The sequence below is a fragment of the Phaethon aethereus genome (genome assembly GCF_964289735.1).
Source record: "Phaethon aethereus genome assembly, chromosome: 25".
NCBI lineage: Eukaryota > Metazoa > Chordata > Aves > Phaethontiformes > Phaethontidae > Phaethon > Phaethon aethereus.
In genome coordinates, this window is record NC_138601.1 from 3,647,344 (window position 1) to 3,673,902 (window position 26,559).

At 42.0% G+C, this 26,559-nt stretch overlaps 1 protein-coding gene across 3 annotated transcripts in view; it reads left to right on the top strand.

Moving 5' to 3' along the window:
• TANC2 (tetratricopeptide repeat, ankyrin repeat and coiled-coil containing 2) overlaps window positions 1-26,559 on the top strand; it is a gene marked incomplete at both ends in the record, with an annotated part of 209,210 nt that overhangs the window by 14,183 nt on the left and 168,468 nt on the right. The window lies entirely within an intron of this gene.

A 26,559-nucleotide genomic window follows, 5' to 3' on the forward strand; every position in this document is an offset into this window, starting at 1 on the left:
TAGGTGTCTAAACATTTACGGCTGCCTTTTGGTGCTGTCTGCTGATCCACATGACTGATACATGATCCTTAGCTAGGAGATGTTGCCCTGAAAGCTGACCTGTACGATAAAAGCCCACTAACAGTTTATAAGCTGAATATCCAGCTCTTCTTCATCTTCTCTTTATTGACAATTAAACAAAGCAAGAACTTTTTGCTCACTGAATATGCGCGAGACACTCCTTATAATTACATGGAGACATTTGTCTCTGCTGGTCGTTCTTTGTATGACCAACAAAGTTCACCTCTTTTCTTGATACGCTCCAGAGAGAAGATCATCACTTTAAAACAGATGTCAAGTCGTGACAATAAAACTTCTTCGTTTATTTTCTGAAGCAGCTCGGGAGGGAGCTTACTGTTTGTTCTACCCATTCAGCATCGCACCTCGGGAGGGCTGAGATGGGGTAACTGCAGGAGCCGCACCTGAAAGGACTTCAATGAAATTAGGGCACAGTGAGACAAAAATCACATGAAAAGGAGGCAACTTCCTAAGTACATAATGAGAGTGAAGCAGGCCTTGTCGTAATAATTTGCTTATTAATTCAAGGCAGTTTTCTTAATTCAAAAGAAAGATTTCCCACACTGCGTGGTGTTGCACTTCTAGTGGCACAGTTGTGGAAAAGTACCGTGTACTGACTTGGAGCTTTTTTATTCCATATTTTACAAACCCGTATTTTAACAAAACAAGGATAGCAGTTTCATTCAGTGTGACAAACTTAAATAGTAATTTTAATTTTACTAAACAAATTGATCCAATTTTTAATAGGCCAAATTATTTGGATGTGGGCCATTTTAAAGAAAGTATGTGTAATTTTACTTTTTTCAGATTTCCCAGGAGTTCTTAAATATCAATTGAGGAGGAGTGCGTAGGTTTCTTGGACACTTCTGAAAACCCTGTTGTGTGATTACCTGCAGCTATAACTTGATACACAGTTGTTTCTTGGTTGTTTTGTTAGTGGGTAAGTGTTTTGCATACAAGTTCTCAGGCATCACGGTGCATAAGAGGTTAATGTCAACTTTGGGTTTTTTCTTTCTTTTCAAGACAGAAAGTCTGTTAGCATTTTGTAACTATAGTAGTCATTTATCCCAGGGTGCTTCTTCCAAAAGTGTCTCTTCAGGACACGGTGCACCGAAGAAGTCCAGGTGGCTGGCCTTACTCCAGCCTCTCCAGCAGAGAGAATGAGTAACGTAGCAGCCCAGGGCCAGGGAGCCCAGTTACTCTCCTGTGGAAGGAAGAGGTCTTTTGGGTTTCGGAGGGGACAAGGCGGGGAGAAAGGAGACTGGTAGAGTCTCCTTGGCTATGTGCAAGGCATCGTTCTGGCTTGTGCTGCTGCTGGCACCATTGCCTTTGCCATGTGCTGTGGATAAAACAGTGTTGACAATGGAGAGGATGGCTTGGCCATTAGTCTTGGCCTCTATAGCAAGAAGAGAACATTGTGAAAGAGCTCCTGCCTTTTACTTCCTTAATTGTAAAAGCCCCTTTCAGTGAGTACAGATGAGCCTCCTTGAGTAAATACTGTGTGCTGTCAGAGATGTCCACAGATCTCGGCTGTGGGTTTGATCGAGGATTAAAGAACTTCTTCACTGAGCACCGTTTCTTTGTGCTGACGCTTTACTTCCCCCATATTTGCAGGTAAGTTGGGGAGTGTCTTCTGAAGTCTGTTGGCTGAATCCTGGAGATGAGTGTCTTTAGAAGAGGAGAATGCCTCCCTCTTATTTCTGTACTGGCGGTATCAGAAGAAATACAAATTTTTAACTTTACAGGCAGCTGGTTTGCAAGTTCTATGTAAGAATCGTAATTAAGATGACTGTGGACCTACATTAACTTGTTCTTCTATTGAAGTGCGTATGAATTTCTTGTTATGTATGAACAAAAAAATTGATAATTATCAAGCAACCAGTACATTCTTGACATAAAAGTTACTTATTACCTTGCTGCCGCCTTTTCTTCTCCTTGTGATCTAACTCGTGTGGATTCCTTGTTCAGGTAGCATTTAGCATATTTGTGGAGTTACAACCGCCTTAAAGTAGCATTGCAGAGTTGTCCAAAGTCTTAATGTTTTAAAAGAATTTTAGTGAATTATCAGTATTCTGAGTTGAAGTTAAAACTAATTTTAAATTTCCAATGCATTTTCCAGCATTAGAAGTCAGTAATATTTCATTATGTTACACATTTATTTGTGCTTACCATGTGTTCAATTTGTAGTATAGATACTCAGTCACATGAGCAGGTTTTTTGGTCTGGAAGTGTTTTTCTAATCAGTGAGTGCTTTGTGCTGTGGTACTTGGCTTTGGTTGCCAATATTTTACATTACTGCCCAACAAAGAGGTAAACACATAAAAACGATCCATTTTCATGACACAGATGATATCAATTCACCAAACATACTCTCTGAATATAAACTCAAACCCCCATCTCCTAGTTTAATCTGTACATTCCAGAAATCATGATTTTCAGATACCGATGTGAGCTGTAAGACAGGAGTGAAGCCAAGAAGCCTTTGCCAAGCATGGTTTGCTGCCAGCTTGGTCGTACTCAAAGACCCCTTTTATTTCATGTCATGTAATACCGATGTTAAAATTGCAGCAGTTGCTTAATATGCATCAGTGATACTGGGAATGTTCATAAAATGTGGAAGGTGACTTTTACAGGAATTCAGTAAGTGTAAATAAAGCGCAGGCTAACGAAGATGACACTGCTGCTTTGTTCATATAATGTGCTAGACCTCTGCAGCCATTGGGCAAATCTATAGTCTTATAGTTTGGAGAGTTCTGCTCGCAAAACTGATAGGAGGAGAAGGTAGATAACTACCATAACAGTGAGATTTCAGAAAGTTCCTGAGCAGCCAGCATGTGAAGTGCTTAATAATTGAGTATATGAGGAGCCAGACCACTATGATTATTTTAAAGTAGTAATTAAACCTCTGTAAATCTGCATTATATGTAAAAACCTTAACCCAGTTATCTAGTTTCCTGTTTAGTTTTGAAAACAAATATTTCAAGCTAAAAATCACGTATTAGAAACTTACATTACAAACTTTTAAAGGGAAAGTTTAAGATTAAGCTTGCTTTCTGAAAAGGACGTGTAGGCTTGAGCGATAGGCGTGGGTTTATGTGGTTCTGTGGTGGCAGTGCCACGTTCCAAACCAGGAGTTTGCTGGGGTGGTCACCAAGACGTCCCCGACCCTCCTCCTAGCGCAGTGGTGAGTGATCCGTGGCTGGCTTGCAGAAGGGAGGAGGGGGAGAGGAGCTCTAAAGCGTGCACTGAGCTGGATTCGTAGGTGTGAAAAGGACACGCAAGAGTCTTTACGTGGTCACCTTTCTGTTGGTTGCAGCACCTATAAAAAGGAAAAATGTGGATAAGGAAAAGGTACTTAAGATTAGCCACTAAGAGTTTGTTTAAAATGTTTTTCTGTATAGAGAAACCTGCTCAGAAGTGTTCAGTGTCATTTTTCTAGACTTGGGGCAGTTTTAAACAGCAGTTACAGTGAAACTTGGTCATAAAACTTGTAGTTCTGAGCTGTAGCTGCGGTGTGTTGTGGGTCAGCAGGGTGATTAATCTGCAAAGGAGATAGTCAAGTTGAGTGATGATCAAAACATAATTGTATATTACTAACCTTCAGCACAGCAATTCCAGAGATACAATTTGTTTTAAATGGGGTAATCACAATGAAATACGTTCCATAGGAAGGCTGATACCCACTTTAGTAAACAGCTCTGTAACAGCTTTGTGATAACTTGCCGGCGAAGTGAGAGTCTGCCCTCCTGTTAGCTCTTATCTTGGGCTAATTACTACACGGAGCTGGTACAAAAGGTAACAGAACTCTACAAATTATTTTTTCAGTCTGAAAAAGGTCAGGATAACATCGTGTTTCATTCTTTTTAGCGCTATCTGTGACTTTCTTTTAGCTTGAAACCGAAGGGGCGATACATAATGAATGCAGAGTTAAAAGGAAATCAGAGCTTCAAAAAAGAAGGATCCTCTGTGGGGTGGTAATGAATGACTGGTGAGAACCTGGGTGATGGCAAGGGAGACGTCCAAGCAGGAAGGCCTGAAGTGAAGTCAGCGTTGCTCTAAAGGAAGAAAAAAATCGCTTTTATCTTTCATGTTGAGACTTGTATGTAGTAATGGACAAATGATTTTACCAAATAGTATGTTGACATAAGTGACCATACTTCTAATGAGCAAAAGCTGATTAGCAGATGGGCATAAAATGAATGTCCTGCACCATCCCGCTCACTCCGTGGACCTTAATAGTTCAACAGTCGTTCAGTTCAAGAGGAGGCCAGCTCCTAAGTTTCAGCATCAAATCCTAAAACCCCTAAAACAGCAGGCTCCGCTCCAGAGCGGCCGGGCACCTTTGCTAAGCTGAGCTGTGGTGAAATGGGTGGCCGCTCTCAGAACGGAGGGCTGTTGGACGCAACGCCTGCACCCCGCTCCTGAACGCGCGGCGAGCTGCGGGCGAGGAGCGGCGCGAGGGCTCCGGGCGCCGCACGAGTCCCGTGCGGCTGATGGAAGCGCTGCTTCTGTTGCGGAAGTATGGAGGCCGGGGGGTTTTGTAACTTGGAAACCTGTGTTTAGTAGGAACCCCGTAGCTAAAGGCTGAAGGGTGCGTCCTGGGTTACGAATTCTTCGGCTGAGAAAAGCAGATGGGTGTGCCCACCGCTTAGTTGGGAGAGGATCTCTGAGCAGGAAGCACCCAGGGAGATCCTTGCTTGCAGGAGCCCGCGGGCTTCTTGATGGCATGCACTTTTCCCTGATGTGACATGGAAAGCTCCTGCATGCCTCAGTTTCTGTGTCCGGCTCCATAATCACTACCTAAACGTTAACTACATAGGTACGGTGTTTTTAAAATTCATGAATAAAATAAGCTGTATAATTTCCAAATACTGTTAGCAACATAATTTTTTACTCCAGGTAAAAATTCATCTTGTCATACAGTCATCTTCCCACACTACAAAAAGAAAAAGCAAAGGGTATAGTTTCTGATTAGCATATACTTTATGCAGTACGGGTGTCTCTAGACAAAACAGTGATTTGTTATCAGCAGAGAGAAATGAGGGTGCCACTTTTTCCACACAAAACAGACAAGGTGAATTGTTTCCCAGATTAGATATACATGTTTCTTTCCAGTGACAGTAAAAAGGTTGGGATGACTAAGGTATAGATATCTTTGTCAGTGATGCCTAAACTTATTTAGGATTCGTTCTGCTGCAAAATAACCCAAATGTTGGTTTATATGATTTCTTAAGAAGTGTACGTATCTATACATGCCAGGAAGAAAACCCCACTTGTCCTTGTGTCTAAAATTCATGGGAAGGAATGCTGACAGTGTATCTTGTAGGAGTAGGACTTCAGCTAATAAATTTATTATGACAGGGCTTATTTCTTACTGTGTTTTTGTACAAGCTGCCAACACAGTAGGACCCTAATTTCAATTCAGGCTTCCAAGCACTGCAGTAACAAAAATAAACACAAACATACTTGCACAGAAAAATAAGTTCTTTTTTAGTTCTGCACTTGCTCTTTGTGAGCCTTGTGGCCCTGGCCATGTGGGTGGGGTTTTTTTTGTGTTTTTTTTTCATAGCAATAAGCAATGTGGGTAAGTTTATCTGGGGTATCTAACAAACGGGGTAGGTACCTTTATATTTTGAGGTACATTTATGAAGCGCGTGTACTACCATACACCCTTCCAGCAAATGTCCATTCTGTGCTCCTGAAGAGAGGGAGTTATTGTCATAAAAAGGTGGTGGTGGTGGGGTGGGAGGGAAACAACTTTTGGAAAGGTGCTGAGGCGTTTTAGCAGTGCAGTCACTTGCTGGGTGATGCTTCGTTGGGTCTGTCTTGCAGCTCCCTTAAACAAAACCAAGCCGTGATTCCTACTCTGCTCAAATAACCTTCCTGGGTGAGAGAGGAACTTGTATGATAAACGGATGGACTTAAGTACGTTTATGAATTGCCAAAGCCTCTTAAGCCAAATTGCCATTGTTACTTCATTAATTAGAATGTCTCCATATTGCAAACAGTGATGGTTTTACCCCAAAACAGATGGCTTGCTCCATAGGAAATCTAACAACGTGAAAATACCAAATGTGCTGTTCACCGATTAAAGTTTTACTGAGGTTTTTACGTTGAATGAGTTTGCATCTCTCTTCTGTTATAAGATATGAAAAATTACGGTTCATATTTTAAATAATTTAACGGCTAAGGCAAGGCATAGAAAGTAAAAGAGGTAATAATCTGCCTGGTGTGATTTTGTATGGCAAGGTTTACTAGCTTTAGGGTTTTGGCTTTTTGTTTTTTGGGGTTTTTTTTTTTATTTTTTTTAAGTCATTTCCAACTTTGTTAATTAAAGAAATTGCAAGTCACTAGGGCTGCAGGGATAGGAAGGTGGCACGTACCGCTTGGGCGGGCAGCTGCCTGGTGTTCTGCCTGAGCGATGGGTTTGGGGAGAGCGAGAGCGGAGCCCAGAGCCGCTCGAGGAGGGAGCGGGTCCCGCCTGTGCCCGCGGGGCTTGCAGCAGCGCCCGGCACGGGCCGCGCTGGAGCCACGGGCTGCGGTGCCCGCCTGGCACCGGCTCCGACATCTCCTGCTCTGCTGCCTGGAAGACCGGCAAAATGGTGCAGGAAGTTTTGAGTTCAGAAAGGAATAACCTTCAGTGTGGTTCAGAGGTGGGTTCGCATCACTGGTGCGGGGGGGAAGGATGAGGGGAGCTGAAGAGGTTGCTGTCGCTGTTGTTTCCCTGTTTGCCCCGGGATGCAGTTGGAGGTGTTACACAGACATCTAATGTTTTTAAAAGCCGTGTGGCCTTTCTCTGAGCTTAGAAGTGCACGAAGATGTGTTTGCCTGTTGTGTTTAAATGCCTACAAAATGTCTTGTGGAAATGCTGATTTGCATGTAGAAAAGAATTATCTTTAAAATTACTAGGTATGGCAATCAAATATTAGATTTTTTTTTTCTTTTTTAAAATGAAACACACCCTGCATGTTTCTTCATCCTTTCTCCCTCCTTCTCCACCTTTTTTGTTTGTTAGTTTTTTTTTTTTGTGTAATAGTGCTGGAGACTAACAGAGGAGCCTCAGCTGAGATGTGGAAAATCGTGGGAATGAACACTTCATATTTATTTTATTGATAAGCATAATACACTGTTTAGTTTGCATTGAGACTAAGAAGGGTTTAAGTTATTACTGGCTTTCTTTTTCAAATAAAATACTTGCAAAAATATGCCATTGCACACCGAGGAAGGAAGCAGGGATTGGGATGGGGGTCATGAGGATGCCAAGGACACAGAGGTATGAAGGCTTAGATAAAGCTGACTTTTTACATGATGGTGCACTTATGTGCATGTGTATTTTTAACTCTGTGTTAGTTAGATCGTTAAGCAGGGGCAGTAATAGTATTGCTGTGAAACTTGGCGACAACGAGAACAAGTGTAATTACAGCCTCGGTAGGTCCGGTCTTGTCTCATTACTGGTGAGAGAGCTGATTATTTTACGAATACGCAGGTTTCAAAGAGGGCTTGCTGTGCAGGGTGCTCGGGCTGATACGGTGCAGATTCCCTGGCTTCGGCCGTGGGGTGCACGGAGCTGAGGGGTGCGGCGGGGGGCTGAGTTCCCTGCTACAGCCGCGGTTCCTGCGCGGGCTGGGGCGCGTCGCTGGCCGGGCAAAATCCGCATCGCTGTCACTGTAACCTGTCGTGCACGACCCTTCGGGGAGAGAAGTTACTGGATTTGACGTGTAAACTTTTTAGGTTTCTGGTAAAGTGGCTTATCTTAAAACATAGGAAAATATAATACCTACATAGCCAAAACGTAGGGGGAAATACGTATTTCTTGTGAAAGTGCTCTTAGGCTGTTAAACCTTGACTGTGGAGGGGGGGGGGAGGAGGGCAGGGGGATTAATGTCGTGAGGTTTGTGTCTGTTCACGGGCTTGAATAAATAGAATCTTTTTTTTTTTTTTGTGATTAAAATGTTGGGTTTTTAACTGTGGCTCATGCTTGGCCAGTTAGATTTAATATTGCATCTAAGGAGTTTGTTTTGTTTCTAAATAGGTGATTACATGTTTTAATATTTTTACTTATATTATTGGAGTATCATCATCTATTTATTCATTCAGTTTTGTTCTGCTTGGTTCATTTATCATGCATACTTGTTCCCCACCCGTTATTTATTATGGTGTAAACTATAGTTCAAGAAAAAAAAGCCCCAGTTTGAATTTAATAATGCTCTATTAAAAGTGCCTATTTCTTGATTCAGTTAAATATTCTGAATAAAAAGACAGGCATCCCTTCTTCCTCTCTATGCCTAAATCATCATATTTTTCAGATGCCACTTAACTGGCTTAAAATTAGAATGATGCAGCAGATCTATAGGTGCTAAAAATAGTTTACAGTAGTAGCAAGAGTACATCTGAAGGTCTATTCTGTGTATTGTTAGAAATCTGCTTTCCCCGATTCTTAGCCATTTCATGGTTGCTACTGAGGTTTTAATCTGAAACTTGCAGATGAAACAAAAGAAAGTGAATTACCTCCGTTACAAAGTACAGCATTAATGAGTTAATCTGTGTTCTGCAGCACTGTGAAGGAACGGTAACAGCAAGGTTATGTATTGACTGGTTTTGTTTTATTTAAGAAGTTAATGACGTTTAATAGTAATAATGGCTTCAGTTAAACCTCTTCTGCAGACTGTTACATCTCCGAGTCCTCTCCTTTTCTTCTCATCTGTAAGTGTCCTGAAAATCTTCCTCGTGGTCCTTAACGGTATCACTGCACAGCCGGGCTCTGCAGGGCCAGATTATACCAGACTTCTCTGGGTTACGTGGGCAGAGCGGAGACAAATGGTTTGAGATCGTCCGGGGGGAAGTAAGTTTCAAGTTAGTCTGTTAAGTGTGAAACCATCACAACTCCTTGGGAATTTTTTTAAGCATGCGCTGATGAAAAGCCTTGCACCAAAGACAGAGGCTCCTGAAAACCATTTTCACCATTAGTCTCAAAAGTATTTAGACTTGGCTTTAGAAACTTGTCATTTTGGGCTTCGGCAATGCTCCCTATGAGAACACCTGGGCATTGGCATTCAGGCAGCAGGATGTTGTGGTCCACACAGGTGATGGATTGTTCTCGGTCCGCTCCCTGTTGCGGACGCCCTCGGGAAGGGGAGAAGAGCGCTTGGGAGCCTTTACATCTTTGTTATCCATGGTTAGATGGTCCAGCAAAATACAGCAGTAATGACTTGATCAAATGAATGCCCTCTTCCCTTTAACTGAAAATATAAAAACTACTAGCTGGACAGTGCAACTGCTTTATTCTCTTTAAATTCACAGCATTTCAGCCCTCTTTTTAATAGTGAACTACTCAGGAAGTGCAAAAATAGCGTAGGTACGTTAGTGATGGTGATTCAATAAGGAAAGAGAAATCATCCTGCTGAATCAAAGCCAGCAATAGTGAATCAGAGGAATCAGGTAATGGTCCTATCTGTGCAAGTATATTTCCCATGATGAAGATCAGCCGTTAGTGCTGTGTTCTGCTTCTGAGCTGATTTTTTGAAATTATCTGATATGCTAATAGAGAAGTAGGCTGGAGACAGCTGTTTCTTGGTGTTACATGCTGAAAACAAAATGGCTGGTATATATTAGTGCTGCAAAATTGCAGATAAAGAGCTAGCTGCAATTAAGTTATTTCTATTGAATAGAAATTAAGAAAAATACAATGATTTTGACGGCTGTTGGGCAGCTGTTACTGGGATGGAAGAAAGGGAAACAGACTTAATTTAAGTAAATTTGCAAACAAGTCTGCAGTTACTACTGCAAAATAAAAGTTTTTCTATTCAGAAATGGATCCTAGATGTGTTTTCAGCTATACAATTATGGAATGTTATTTGTGTTCTTAAACTCACATTGACCGAGGGTTAGAGCTAGGTGTTCTTGCAAAAAAAAAAAAAAGTGTACACAGTAAATGCGTACAACTTTCCTTCCCAAAATAATCGTCTGTCCTTTTGGGAAACCTTTACCTAGAGGTTTACATAGCTGCCTTCTGGAGAACTGATTTTTCATCTGCTGAGAGTTGGATGATTTGGGATTAATTAAGTACCTTTAATTTTAGGTCTTTTTCTGGGTCCATCTCAGATTAATTTGGTTTCAAGTAAGATTAAAAAAAATCTTGTTTAATAGCCATGTATTCAGTGCTGCAACTTAACTGGCCTTTTTTGCAAATACTGCATTTGTTGAGTATGTAAATGCTTCGGTACTTGCACGTGCTTTTATACACGACTGGGTGAACAATGTCTTTTTATCCTGGTGTAAAGGAACATGTGTAGTTTCCTAGAGGAGGAACAGAAAAAGGTAAGAGAATCGCAGGTATCACCACTAAGAAATATTAACAGGTGAATGCTGTAGCTTTAAGGCTGAAGCATTTCAAAGCTTGAATGTTTTAAAACATGAATTGTGGTAAAATGTTTTTCTTTTAAGTTTGTTTTGTGTAAAGTGCTGGGCACAAAATTTATGGGACTGCGAAGTCAACAAGACTGATAAAAACTTTTGTAATAACGTTTCCTATAATGGGCCCCATAGTGTAAACTGTGGAGGTTCTCACGGTGCCTTTGATATTTATCCCTTTTGATCTAAAAAGTACAGGCTATATAAAGATCTTAAATTTTAAATGTTTTAATATGGTATGTTCATAATGTTGTAAGCTTTAATTTATTTCAGAATACTCTTGATGGCTCTGCATGTTTACAGGAGAAGCAGAGCCTGTTAGTAATAGGGTGTGCTGTAATTTTAGGTGAAATGATTTCTTAGGTCTGATTCTCACTGAATTCTGAGAACTAGATCGTATTTGGGGAAGAGAGGTACAATTCCTGTTTACCATGCAATATTTCCCTATAGGCTCTCAGAACAGGGGTTATGTCTTTGCCATCAACTCTGAGGAGTCGATTTGCTGCTTTCTGCTGGTCCATTAATTGCATTTTATATGGGTAATATTTTTTAATTGTAAGTAATAAAATAAAAGCTAGAGATTTTTGAAAGACTTGTAACAGGCAGTGAAAAATTCCAACGACTAGAGTAATCGGAAGGACGTTGATACTTAATTGAAAAACAGTCTATGTATGTGTCAGTGTAATGCTAGGTAAATACCCAATTTGTTAAATAATTCATAAAGTCTAGTAATAAAGGCCATTATATAGGATTCTTTTCTCTGGAAAGTGCTGATTTAGTGGAATGTAAAGCAAGAAACTCAACTTTTATGTTATAATAGTGCCGTTGTAAGGGTAAATCAAGCATATGGCATTGAAAAATAGTTGCTGGATATACCCCAATAAATATATTGTAAATATGAAGACACTGATGTCAGGTGTTATATATTTAAGTTTTTCTTTAGTTAGATTCTGTCAGAATAGTGTAGAATATATTCATTTTAGAAGTGACTGTTTTCAAGACTTCAAAGACTTCAGATTTACTTGAGAGAGAGAGAGAGAGAAAATGGGTATGTCTGCTTTCTTAGAAGTGCAAAGACTTTCATACCAGAAAAACCTGAAAACAAAAAAGAAAGTAAGTTCAGATACCTTGTCTGGAAGTTCCTTAACACTTCTCTGGTCAGTAGTTTCTTAATATTTGATGTAAAGTTGGCAACCTGGGGAAGTAAACTCAGTAGCACATAACGTCGCTGTAGTAATGCCGAAATGTCACTTGGTAGCACACCTTCAGTGGCAGCAAGGCTTTTAACGTGTTTTAAGTGTACAAGTTACAGATTAACCTTTAGCTGATTATTTCTTCATTATGCATGTTCAGTACTTACAATGACCTCGGGTATTTTTCCCGTTTGGAAAAGTCTCTCCGTGTCGTGGCGGTGCCCACGTAGCCCTGACCTTTGGTGGCAGGTACATGTCTTCACCATGTGCTCCACCTTCTGCCACGAGAATATGAGCTGGGAGGACAGCTCGCCCACGCTGCCGTAGTGCAGATAGACAGAGGGTGAGCTGGATTTATTATGGACATTTTCACTATTTTGTGTTTCTGTGACGATTATGACACGTAAGAGGCATCAAAGGATGTGTTCATTAGACTGGATGCGTCTTCTGTAGCAATTGAAATGTGTTTTTAAACAAGCTGCTTTTGCATGCTTCCATGGTCTTCATAACACTATTGCTTGGAGAGTTTTGTGGATGGCCAATATAACACGCCAGGGTGGGAGGTGGGGATGTTTTGATAAAAATAAAACTTAATTTGCTCACTAGCTAGTGAAGGATTGTAATTAGGATCGGCTGGGAATAAGAATAGTTTGGCATATAACCCCATGGCATATAACATTCTGCCGGCTAACTCAGTGGGAGATTAAACCTGCTCGCCTGCCCGGAGGTGCGGCGTGAGGGGCCATGGACAGAGACCACAGAGGTACCACCAGGGAAACCCAGCAGGAGCACGCCTTGGAGATCGTTCGCCCTGGTTCAGTTTGGATCATCCGGCACCGGTCGGGAAGACAGAAGTCCAAAAGCCTTTCTTACAAGGGCTCTCGAGGAACAAAGCATTATCACTGATCAAAATGGGATCCATGGATGTTTATGAGCATTGCTGGAGAAGTGTATTTTTTGTCTAGTGTTTCATGGTTGTGAATTAAACATCCAGATGAGACTCAAACCTTCAGCATGGTGCTGGTGTTGTAACCGTTCTCCCTGTCCTCATTTAGGGAGCTGTGGCGCAGCTTTATGCCACAAACAGCTCCAGATCCTAGTTTGACTCCCCAAAAGTGTCATTCAGATCATCTGCATAAGAACTTTGCTTTGAGATACTATTTTCTAGGAACCTTATCCAGAGTGATGGTCTGTTACGGGTTTCAGGGTGTGTGAGTGACCTATGACTGCATTTCTCTGACCTGATAAAGTGGAAGCGTTTCCATCACTGTCTTTCATTTCCTCTCCCTGTGTGGTCAATTTATGTATTTCAGCTATTTGGGCTTCATGGCCACCCAAGACAACAACCCGTTTGCACTGCAGTACAGACTCTTGTCTGACCTGTACCGATGGAGCTGTTTTCTTTCTCAGGAAGCTTTTGGGACATGAAATAATTATTTTGTTTCTCTGGTAGCACGATTCAATCTTTGCTAAAACTTCATTTTTATATGAAACCTTAATGTATGATTGTGTTTGATAACTTTGCAATCTTACAAAAAACAACCAACCAAAATAAAAAATCCAATATAGATAAGGACTTTCTTTAAAAAAACCAAGGTTGCTGAAGTAAAGGAATGCCCCTCTGTTGTTCCGTAGCGGCTGCTGTAAGCAAGACGGCAGCCATCTGCCACAGTAATAAACAAGTCTTTTTGGTTTAATCTTATGCAGTAAAAGTTCATGTTTTCATGGTATCACAGGCCTAAACCGCTATTAGCGCATATGGGGAGGTTGTATTGCAAACTGTGCATCGCCGAGACAGCCAGGTTGCCATCCCAGGAGGATGCCTTATCCCACCTACCTGTGTCTGCGGGCGATGAAGTTCGTGTGGCATCCTAGCCCGGGTGGTGCCCGCAGGTAGTTCTGAAGGTCACGATCTGTAACTGTTCATGGCTGTGGGCTTCCACGTGTACCATGGGGATGGTGTTCAGGGTGACCTGAGTCAGAAGAAGGTGCCTCTGAAGGACGGGAGAGCAGCCATCTCCCCGAGCCGCGCAGGTCGCAGCGTGTGTAAGGCAGCGAGCAGCGCCGTGTGCCCGTAAGGTGATCCGGTTTGGGAAGGGCTCCAAGGGAACTCCGGTAAGCCTGGACAAGAAGTGCCCGAGTAATCCGTCTCGCTTTTCCTTCACTGGCCTAGATAAACCGCGTTGGCGTCTGTGGGGGCTGTTGGGGGGATGAGTAGGGGCTCAGCACGGGTTTGCAGCAGGGCTGCACGAATAAACCACGCTCTCCAGCAAAAACCTTCACCGCTGCCGAGGTTTTGTGTCGGACACTGTGTTGCAAGGTTTTGCTTATTACTATCTTTTGTTGAAAAGCTGATTTTCTTGGTCGAGTGGTCAAAACTGATGGGGGCCCAAGGAACGACTTCTCTGGCGTCCTGGAGAGCTCATAATCTTACTCACAGGTTCCCGTCTGGACAGAAGATGCACGCGTGTGAGTGTGCAGGCTTTATTTTTAACATTAGAAGCGGGGCGGGGGGGAAGAGGTGATTAGAACTATTTACCGCTTATTCATTAAGTGGGCGTGTGGAACAGCAAGCCAGCTGGGAGAAGGGCTGTGGCTGGAGAAGAATATGCAGTGGTAGTTTGCAGAAGCAGTGCTTCCTTCAGAAAAGGAGTGAGGAAATACGGGCGGGTTATGGGCAGTTATACTGGGGCCAGAAAACCAGTTTCTTTTTCAAAGAAACAAACGAAACAAAAATCCAGTGAACTGATAACAACCAAAAAACCTCCAGTCAACGAACTCAGTAGAACTTACAGATATTTTCTCTGCCCTCCAGCATAAGACTTCTTGTGTCAGTTGAAATTCCCCCCCCCCCAATATCGTCAAGTCTTGCAACTACCTTTTTTCCCTTCAGAGCAGTAGTGATCCTAAATAATAAAAATCATAAAAAGAAGAAAAACCCTGATCTGTATGATGGCGTTACAATACTTAAGTTCTTAAAATTCACGTACATATTCTAGCAGGCAAGTCTGGGTCTTTCCTGCGGCGGAGCACTTCTCGCGGCGCAGGTGTCTGTGCATACTATAGCCATAATGTTCAATTATTCTTCTTTAAAAGAAATTCCCTGAAAGTAATTTATTTCAGAAAAGCTGTCTGAGCACGTAGTTTTGCTGCTATTTATGTAGAGTCTCTTGCACGTACTCTGGATAGTGTAAATGGCATTTTTCTGGGGGGGTGTGGAGGGGGGTGTGCAAGGGCACAACCGCTGAAAAGCAGTAACTGGAAGTCTTGCGGCATTGCCTCTCTGCTTTTTCAAGTGTTTGTAATTCTCACCTTCTCGAGGGGATCAAATACCAAAATCCACTTTTGGGAGGGAGAAGGTAACCCCCTTCATTTGTTGTGAACAATAGTTCAATAAATGCCGCGAGGTAATTAAACTAATAAAACATCCCTGGTTTAACTAGAACATTGTGTTTCTGCATGGCACTATATAAACACCAATGTGGCGGATATACAACCCGATCTTGGAGGAAGCCAACAACTTCTTTATAGAAGTTACAGCACATGTATTCAGTGTGCACAGTGCTTCATGTGTAGCACTGGCTTAGCGAACACATATTGTAAATAAACCCCGATATTTGCAAACCCTGGTATGTGCAATATTTTGAAATGGTTGTGCAGACAAATATAGCAGACGTATACAACTATATATATATTATTTTTTTCCTCCTGTGAGTTTCAGCTTAAGTATCTCTTAGTGACTCGAGGCATTATTTCTTCATTCTGGGGTCATCCAGTGTTTCTCTCGTGGAGTGCTGTTGGTAACTCCACAGTTGTCTCTGACACTATGTGCAGTTACCCTCTTTCTGTTGGGGCAGGGGAAGCGATTCCTTCCTGAAAAATGACACTATTTTGGGGGGATTCTTGGGGATTTTACAAAGAAATCCGTTATTTATTTTTTTATTCTAACACAGAGTTAATTAAAAGGTCATGCTCTAGTGGCCATAGCGTTTATATAGGACTTACCTTTGACCTGTAAGAATAAACTAATCGAAGTACACGCTTTGGGGTTTTGCCACATTAAAATGAGTTGCTAATTTGCATATAGACATTAGAAAAAAATAATTGTAATTAGGTGATTTTATTGACAATTATTTACTCCAGTTGCTTACCTAACCTGGAGAAGTTTGAGGGGCTCAGCCTTGACAGCCCAGGTCACTGAAGTGGGACCACTGCACTGCCGTGTTGTGTCAGCCGCTGCACAAATGGATGTCTACAGTAGGTTCTTCTGGCTCAGATGACTGTTTAAGAAATGTTTAAAACGGAAAAGGACTAGTTAGGCGTCTCCTTAATAAAAAACATGCTTTATTATGTTTTGTTCAGAATATTTTATATATTAAGAAATCAGTTTAAAGATGGTTCTCTGCTGATTAGCCCTTTGAAGTTTTGAAAAGGTTTTTGTCTTTTTGAAAGGTAATCAAAATGTAGCTTAAGCTTTGAAATGTTCTAAAGAAAAACTGGTTCTGTCTTTTTTTGCAGGTGTACCATGTGTTGGAGTGGGGTTGACACCTAGATTATCCCTACTGACAGGTTGCAAGATGTATTATCACCCTTTAAACTTCGGGCTGGCTATTGATGTGTGCTCCATTTACAATTAACAAGTATACTTGTCTGTATTCCTGCTATTAGTCATTACAGGTGACACGTAGTTACATCATGGGAACCAAAACATGTCCTTTGAAATACGAAGTTTTCTTGGAATATAGAAGAGCCCTTTTTGGTGGAATGCGGCTTAGTTGCCTGGGGCTAATGCACTTGGTAACTCGGGCACGTTGCAGGCTGTTTTCTTGCTATTGCTACGATGCATTTGTGAAAGCCTTTATGTTTCTTTTCTGCTGTATAGATTTCCGTTTGGTACATGTTTCCTTGCTGGCTCGATCCATAAAAAGATAAGGGGGAATGGCAGGTACCTGAGAAACTCCATGGCTCTGGTGCCTTTTAAGTTGTTGCAGCTTCAGACATAGTTTGAAGCTTTTCTCCAGCTTTGGATGGAAAGGAAAAAGGTGAGTTAGGCAGGTAACTGTGCTTGCTCTGTGCATTTTCTCAGAAACCTGTTAACAGAAGGATAAAAATTCAGAAGAGTAAAGCTCTTAAGTGCCCTGATCTAAATTGGTGTTGCTTTGAGTAGGAGGAGTGGGACCTGCTGCATGCCAGAGGTCCCGGCATAGATTGCTCTGTGAGCCTCAGTTTCTGAGGTCGAGGAAACACAGTCCCAAAGTACTTCTCTTAAAAGACAAACAAAAGAACTTTTAGGTAAAAAAAAAAAATAACAACATGCATTTCTGAATTCTCCTGTATGTAACTCAAGAGGAGGTTAAATAGACATCTGTTCAAATAACTTTATTTTTTCACCCTAAGTGTTTTTTTTACTGTTTGGAGAGTGAAATGGAGCTCTAGAAAAGGATTCAGGGATTGATTTGTTCTTGTTATACTACCGAGAGTATTAAGGAATTTGTAGACTGAACTATGCAACCAGTCAGTATCTCCCTGTCCTTTAATGGAGATGAATAAATATAATTACTAGCCTGGTAATGCCTGATGTCAATTAAGAAGAAAGGATTGAGTTTGGTTGTGTAACTTTGACTGTTCCAGCTAACCTAAATAAAAGATACAGCGATTCGAAAGACTTAATTTTCATTAATTGCTCAAGCAGCTGTGTGACTTGACAAATGCAAGAAGAATTAGGTCTAAGGATGATGCTATTTCTATGTAGAACCAGAATTGGTTGAATGTGCACAAATTACTATTTTTCCTCATTATCTTTTCCCCTCCACCCCCCCAGGGAGCTGAACACATACTGGTATTATACCACATGTAGAATTTAAGAATAGGACAGATCTTCTTAAACCACAGGGATTGGGTTCTTTTGTCCTTAGGAAACAAAATAAGTGTATTTTGGAGTACACTTTTACCTGGATAGCGCAATTTGCATATAACTTAAATTGCTAAAAATACGAAGTTGGTCTTGGGTTGTGAATTAAATGTATAGGAGCGAGGTTTCTGGGGCCCTCTGGGTGGAAGTCCAGCAAAATCCAGCGCAGGAGTAGACTTCTCCGTTGGAGTATTCAGAGGATCAGAGTGCAGCCTCCAGCAGTCAAGAGTGTGTTGGAAGAGAAGCAATCGCTTGCCCCAACGCCGAGTCTAGCGTGATGCAACTGATAGTGGTGGTCTTTCAGTCCACTGCCTTTCAACATGAACCACGTGTGTTGACAGGATCTTAACCGTTGCACTGATACTTCAGAAGGCTGCTAGAACGGCTTGGATCCTTCATTTGTGGCTGGATTTAAACGTAGTAGGTAACTTGCTTTAAAAGGCTACAGCTAATGCTGTCTGTAACGTGTTTCCTGCACGGCAAGCAGTGATGCAAACAAGGCAGGTATGCGTTCTGTGAAGTGCATGAGGTAATTGGGTGTTATGCAAATAGCTCGACTTGTCAGACAACCCAGGGCTGCTCTTTTGTCCATAAATGTCGATGTAGGGCTTAAGTGTGGGACGTCTTATCTCTACAGAGCTGAATTCTCCCAGGCAAGCAGTTGGACCGTATCACTACAGTGATGCACTGGGATTACAGGGTATGTTTACTGTATGAGCAGTTTAGTTCCATTAAAAGGATTGGGGTTTTTCTGTTGGTCCTGGGAGAACAGCAACTTTAGGGCTTTATTATTTACTTGAGACTTTGCCCAGCTTTTTGCCACTAACGTCCTCAAAGGTCATGAAGCGGGTGAGTTTACATTTTAAGGGGCAGAAGTGGCAGCATGCTTATGTATTATAGTATGAACTACTTCAGTTTTGATTGTTCAGTGCTATTTAAATTCAGAAACTCCATGAAATGACTGGGAACAGGAAGGGTTTTATTTGTCATCATCTGTGTTTAAAGCCTGTGTAAACAGATTAAAGATGTGCATACTGGAAGAGAGTAAGACAGCACGGAGATGTATAGATAACCCTCGCTCTCCCCACCTCACACAGCTCATTGCTGCTAGTTGGGCACTCACAAGCTTTTTCCAAGGTTCCCCCATTTGTTTTCCTTAAGTACAGTTTCCCATTCAGCCTGTGTCCTGATGAATATGTGTTTACCTGCAAAGCAGCATGCACGATGAGGGAAATGGGGGATGATGCCGTGCCTGCCTGCTTTTATTCGTGTCTACAGTTACCCGTCTGTGGTGGTTATAGTGTCATGCAAACGATCAATGTAGTGCAAGTTATTAACAGTTCACAGCCGAACTCTTTCGCTTTCTTCCACTTTTAACTTTGGCACATTCCTTGTGGGTGCCAGAGTCGGCCCGGGACGTGCTGCGGTGCGGGGTGCTGGCCACCGTAGGGACCGCCGGCTCCGCCGCAGCTCCTGCCAGTCGCGTGAAGCACCCGGGCATAACGTCCCTGGGAGGAGCGTGGGGCTGTAGTTCTCTGTAAATGCACGGGCTGTGGGATTTTTGTCGGTGGAGGAGTTTGGGGCTTTTGAGTTTTATTTAAAAAGGTATTTCAAATAGTCTTACAAGCGATCTGAATTTAAACAAATTTCTGGAAGTCGGAAGCACTGCGAAGCCTGACTGATTATCACATGGAGTGTGTTTGCTGGGGTTGTGTATGGATTTAGATTTGGATAAAATTCAGTTTTCAAAAACCCAGTGCTGAGTGCAAGGGGGGCGCAAACTGATCTTACGGTCAGTGGGATAATTAATACTAGCTCATCAGCTTTGAGGTTGTCTACACAGGCATGCAGGTGCGTACCTGCAAATGAGAAAACAACGTCTTGGACAGCAGTGGTGGCGAAAAGGTTGCGCTTCCAGCTGGCCGTGAGAGAAAGGGCTGATGAAGTACATGAGTGTGGGCGCAAGGCCTTGCGAAGTAGGATGAGAGGGAAGGTGGGTTTTTTAATGCAAGACTTCGGTGAGGTCACTAGTGCTCTGCTGCAGTTAGTGTTGATGTCAGCGTTTCTGAAAAGGGGTTGCAAAGATGGGGAGAATACGGAAAGGCACAGCGGGCTGCAGGGCGTCGCACCCCGGAAGATCGGGAGTCGTGGGTGTGAAGGTTGTCAGAAAGGGGGGAGCTGACTTCCCTGTGCCGTACGATACTTCAGTGAAAATACAGGTACCATAAGGCCGCTTGGTCTAAAACAGGGATATATACCATGCAACACGTAACACAAACTGAAGGGAGAATTGGACGTGATGAGGAAAGGCCGTGCTTTAACAGGATGAACAGTCACCGATGCTAACTGAATGGAAGTGATTTTTTGGCAGCAGAGGGGCAGATCGCTTCAGTCAAACATAAATGAATGAAATTATGTGGCTTCTACGCTGCAGGAAGTCAGGCTCGGTCATCTAATGGGCCCTCCTGGATTGTAACATTAATCTTATTGTAAAAGATGACTAATTCTCAGTTACGTATATATATCTACATAGACACATACTGCTCTGTGTGTGTATGTATATATCTAAAAAATTATCACTCAGTTGTCTACAAGGCACAACTCTTGTGGAGAGTGTCTTGCCTGATCTTAGTGTGCCGGTTGCATGGGCTGGCTTCTTGCTGAAGGCTGTTGAGCCCTGTTTCTGAGAGGCTTGAAAATTGCCTTTCGGAAACAAATAGTCGTTTGCATTGGCTTTGCAGTCCTATGCAGATCTGGGAAAATAAGGTATGGTGTTTCCTAATGTGCCTATTACAATGCATAAAGCACTTGGGTTATTATGTGTTCTTTCCTTTAAAGCTGGATCTGTGAAGGCTGAAAAGACTTAGATAATCAGATGAATTTGTACCTGCTCATAAAACCGAAATACTTTGACATATCATTTGGTCATTATGTATTCAGGTTAAGTTTCCCTCCTTTTGACTTCTGCTCCATCCTTGCAGGAAACCTTTTGAGTTCATTACTGCTGTATCAAATCTTGTTTCACCTTTATGACTAAGCTAAGCTTAAGTGTGCATCAGCCTATCTTGAGGCATTTACGTTTTTTTCTCTTGACCTTACAGCGCTGGCTGACAGCTCGCAGCTCTCCGTGCTAATGGGTAGCACTGCCCGCAGCCCAGGCAGAGGCTGATACAGTCCTCCTGCCTTCAGCACCGCCACCACGCGTGGATCTTGCTTTGGAGCATGAGAAATAAATCGGGACAGTTGGTTGTGGGTTTTTTTTTTTTCTTTTTTCATTTTCTTCTCCACTTGTGATCTACTGTGAATTTGGAAATGAGGTACAAAGCTGAAAAACTAGCTCTCCTTTCATTTCATCAAGGACAGTTTTTGTGCATTCCTAATTCACTTGCTCATTTAAGTTTTCTGGTAAGTCAAACTCATATATCGTTAAATAGTCTCCTAACCTGCAATCTGTGGGTTACTTTAAGACAGGTCATGGTGTTAGGAATTCCTCAGAATTTTTCATCTGCATCTCCAAACAAATAGTAGTATCTTTTTTTTTTTAAATTCTGAAAGCCACTTGAAATAATGGATGGTTTGAATTTTGCTTATCATTTCACGTGTTTGTGTAATATGCTGCACATGTTTCTGCATTTCGTGAGTTTTGTACAATTAGTCTGTCTAGCTTTTTAATAGCTGCCTGCTCAAGGAAGCTAACACAAAAACTTAGTCATAATTTATTTAATCAGCAGAACAGCTGTTTCACTGCAAACTTTCATTTATAAACTTCAGAGTTTGTCTACGTTAATAGAATAATTTTAGCACTAACAGGTTTCTCCATAATCTTCTGTATAGCAGTAATTTTAAAAGTGTAATTATTTTACATAATGTAATGCTATGCAAAACTTGGCCTCATTAAATTAAATGCTCAACAGTTTCAGGTTTAAATTGCCAAGCAAAACAAAGATAAGTATAAACAATTTTTTTAGCAGATAATTTACACCTCATCCAGGTAGTGGGGCAGCATGAGGGAAACGTAACAGCTAATTAAGTCCTGATAGCAAAGGCAGATGAACTGAATGTAAAGTCACCGCTGAGCCTGGTCACAAGCAAGACATTTTAAACAATATAAATCAACACACAAGTGAAATGTATCTGTGCATGTGGTCTTGATTTAGTTTAAATCATAAACTATTGATTTGCGTTATGTTGATATGTTTTCAGGTGAAAACAGCTGGGTGTCACAGCAGGAAATGGAGCGGTGCTGGCAAGCATGCGTATACCTACAAAAAGGGGCTATCTTCATAAAGTTACCAAAATTATTATGGTGAAAAATTATACCCTATAACTGATACAGTCATACTGAAAGAAAAGCTGGCTAGGATAGACGAAAAAAATAAAACGTTAGCCAAAAAGATGGGTTAAAAGGTCCATGCACAGCACACCAAGGCGCGAGGGGGCTGCTGGGGTCCTGGCTGCAGAGGGACCACAGTCCAGTGGTTGCCACTCTGAGATTTAATCTCACTTTTAGTGTTGAAAGTCGGTTTCCTCGGTCAGGCTCAGTCCTGTTTTGAAGTTGTTCTTGTGGCTTCAACATCACGCTGTGCCCGAGACATGCCCGGTTCGATGGTGGATCCTCGGTGCTCACGGAGGAGTCCCCACTCTGCTTGCGGGCTCCAAGTGATTTCCTCAAAGTCCCTCCGTGGATGTAAATGTATGGAGCTCGCTTGCAGGAGAAAGCAGAAATTGCTTAGCCTAACAAAGTTCTCCCAGGTGAAATCCTTGGATTAACACTCCTTTCCTTGCCAAGTCCTGCCGTAACTGTGAGCCTGGGTGTGAAGGAGCAGGAGGAGTTTCTTCAGCCACCACTGAGACACCCCGGTGGTTTTACCCACAGAAATTCATCTCCACTTACAGGTCATGATCTTCTGTTATTAACGGGAATGTGAAATCCCAGCTAACTAACTTTACTGTATGAAAGCAACAGTCTTAGCAAGATTGAGGCCCATGGAGGAAAATTTGAATGTTATAGAATCATAGAATTGTTTGGGTTGGAAGGGACCTATAAAGGTCATCCAGTCCAGTCCCCTGCCGTGATCAGGGACATCTTCAACTAGATCAGGTTGCTCAGAGCCCCGACCAGCCTGACCTTGAATGTCTGCAGGGATGGGGCATCTACCACCTGGGCCAGGGTTTCATCACCCCACGTTGCTGAAACGCCATTCAATGAGCCTCAGAGGACCCACCAGTCCTTGGATGTTGGTAGATCATAAATTCACCTAAAAGACTCCTGTATGTCTGCCAGTCTTCTCTGTAGAAGCGTAGTGCTGTCCTGCCCAGTTTGATGTATCTGGGGGTGTTACCGGGGTGGCGTTGCCTGCTTGTCTCCAGGGAGGGAGGAGGACGTTTGCATAGAAAAGAAGCAAATGCCGCAAAACATCCCACGGCTGATGGTTCTGGGCTGTCCCGTGCCACCTCGCGACTCTTAAGTCTTGTTTCTCATATGATGGTCAGCCCGTGTTTTGGAAATTGGACGGTTCTTTGCCATGTTGCATATATTCTGGTGGAGTAAATTTTCCTCAAAAGCTTTCAGGAGGGAAGTTTGTTCGTGATTCCTTGTCGCTGTTGCCTGCCGGAGTGCCACCCCAGCCACGCGATTTCTTGCTTCTCCTGTCTTTTCCTTGCGAAGTTTCCTGACATTGTAAGGTTTTAGCTAACCTCTGACATGGATTCTGGGTTTGAATTTTGTACCATCTGCTGTCATCAGCTGCTTGCTTCTGTGGTGGTGAGATACAGGCAGAGCATGTGAAAACAAAGCATCAGACGGTTTTTACCTTTTTTTAAATGATTTTTTTAAACAAGAAAAATGGCAGGGGTTTTGCCATAAGGCAGTTATTATTTGCTTTCATTTTAAAACAATTTTTGTTTAGTCTGATGATTATTTACCATGTAAATAACTTCTTAATTGTTTCTGATTACATTTTCTATCTGTAGAAATCTTTCTTTGTAGTTTATTATCTTCTCTTTTGTTGGGAAGGGATTTTTTTTGTTGCCGTACACATTAATAGCATTCAATGATCAGGGTAAAGCTCTGTTTCCTTTAGATGCTCCGTTGGTTATTCATCTGTGCTCTGTGACTTGCATTTTTTTGAGGAGTGGGTTTCTTCACAAAATGCTCTTTCACATGGACAGTTTACGTAGCAGAATTTGCCAAAATACTGATAAAGAAGTTGTTTATTTCTAAAATTGTTTTCTTTCACTCTAGCAGCTTTTTGCCCTTCTCTGTGAACTTTTCATTCTCCTTTAAAAATGATGGAGGAGAAGGGAATGTATTCTTACCGTCTCGGATGTGAGTAATCTACAACATCATTTTAATTGGCAAAAAATGTTTATAAGCTATTATGTGTAATGTGCTAGTACTGGATTGATTGTACCTCCTGGTTGATAAATCACAAAAACGTACTATAAAGAGCTTCTGTAATTGTAATAATTAGAGAGATTTATGTCGGGTCTCTGAAAGCAGTTCATGATACTGCGTACAAGCCGACAGCAGCTTGCTTAGCCTGGTGCTGCAGTGACTGCCATGGCATCCCTCGGCATGGGCAAACTCGTTCCTGGACAACCGGAGGTGATCTGCTAATGCTTTGCTATTCCTCCATTTTCTTTTGTAGACCCTTTTTTATGTTGTTCCTGACTAAATTCAGCATCGTGCAATACTTGAGACGAGCCTTTCGTGGTGGTGCGGGGATTGCTACGTAACTTCAGACTGCGCGGTGTTGTGAAGTGCCGTCTAAATTTAACGTTGGAATATCGAGAAATAGTTCAGCGGATAGGGAATCTGCTGCTGGTACAAAGTGATACCGCGTATCTGTGTATTGCTTTTCCTTTTGTATTTTCTCTCGCGGGCAGAATTTCTTGAATACTTCGTAATTTCTTTAAAGCCCTGTCTATCTTCTTTTGTAAATGTGGATGCACATATACTACTACTGCTGCTTGAGTAGTAGCTGGAAAATAATTTTTAGAAATAATTACTCATTCTTCTGACTAAATGGAACTGTTATCCCCTTTTTATATTTTGCTGTACAATTGCCTTAAGTAGGAGATTTGAGTGGTGTTTATGATCAAAGGCCATAAGCTGTGACTGCATCCATCTGTGAAGTTTTTTCTGTTGCGGTGTAGAGCCACAGGAGCCATAGCAAAGATGATTCCTGAGGATGTTTGAGTTGCATTATTCCTACTTTAGTGTTTAAGTATAACTTTTAAAATTTAGTTATTTGGATTCCAGGAGGTAACAGACTGGAAGGAGGATTTCTGGTTGCATTTGGTGGAAGTACCTTTGGTAAAAAGTTGTAATGTGTTTCTAAACACATCGGTAGTGCATTCACTGGAAATAAAACAGAAGAATTAATTCAGCTGCAGTATGAAGAGTGCAGAATGCAACAAGCGCTGACGATGGAAAATAATACTCAGTGTTACATCTGTTTGAGAAAACACCGAAATGCTAAGAAGTACAAGGCCTTCAGATGGAATTTTTTGTTTTCTTTTCCCTTTTGTTTTTCTTTAGTTATCTTGCTGTAATTTTGCTGGCACATTCAGACTCGGACAGTAGTTAAATGTCTCGCTTCAATATTAAAAACCACATCGTTGTTTGGAGAGTGATAACAGTTTTCATACCAGCATGTCCAAGTATGTTTAATTGTGACAATACTACGGTGATCATCAGGTGCACACGTAAAGTTGGCGGACCTCCGTTTCAAACTGCGTGTTAATTGTGACAAATCCTAATGCAGAAGTGCTGGTGCGCGCTGCCAAAAATCAATTTCCTGTAGTAAGTCACAGGTGAATCAATATGGTTGACCAAGGTAATTGAATTCAGTACATCTGGGTAGGCAAAGCGTTGTAGTCTGCAGGTGAAAGCAGGGACTCGCAGTCATTGATTTACACTGTGATCTTGAGAAAATCTCTTGGAGGAGCATTAGCAACAGTGCCTCCTTATGCTTGTATGGAAAATTAAAAATTTGGTAGCTATAAAGCTAATTAAAAGCCTAGGAAGGATACATTGGCCATAGCGGTTCCAACCATAAAATAGGGTGTATTAGCTGTTACAAGAAAAAACATTCTGCGTTCTAAACCAAGGTTAGCTTAAACCTTAGCAAGTACTTGAAATATTTTGCTTGGGATTTTGGTAGGCTGTGCTTGTGCTTTCCGAGGGGGGCAGCCCCTGAGCAGAGTGTCTCAGAGGCAACGGCAGCCGGCGGCGGCGGCGTGTGAAGCGTTCGCGTGCCTGCGCGCGCGGGCTGGCGTTGCCCGAGCGGTTCCTGCCTTCTGTCTCCAGGTGCTGTACCGCGGCGGCGTGCGGGGAGCGACGCCTGCTCGGAACGGGCACCGCGTGCCGGTGGATTCCCGGGAAAAGAGCTTGGATGGCATTTGGGTTCCCGCGGGTTCAGCCAAGGCCAAAATGATATCTTCAACACGTTGGTTATGGGTTTGGGGGCTTTCGGAGCCGTTTTCCTATGGGATAGGGCTTTGAATCCGTAATAGATCCCTTTCACTGTAGTCTTTCTGTCTTTCTGTCGTCGTGCAGGGATGGCTGAGTGCTAGCAGCAGACTGCCTGTCATCAGAATAACCTATTTAAAGCTCCAGTCACTTGTACCAATTTCTCAACTAATTTTAGGAGAGATGACCACTAAGCCGTTCTAAAAATGCTGTTGGAACTTCTAATTAGAGGAACCCACAGAAACGCAAAGACAAAATTTGCCCTACAAAATAGGTAACTCTTGTTGTAGCTGTTAAGAAACCATATGTTGTATATAATGTTAATTGTTTTTAGTTAATTACATTTTAACATATTCAGTCAATTGGAATAATTAGTATATCTGTCACGCTTTTTATTTGACGCTGAAAATGCTTGTGGCTGCTAGGTCCCAGACAGCCTTGTTAGAGCATACAAGTATTTTATAATTTACAGATGGAGAGCTAAAGCATGTCGAGTCGGTGATGACAAGGAG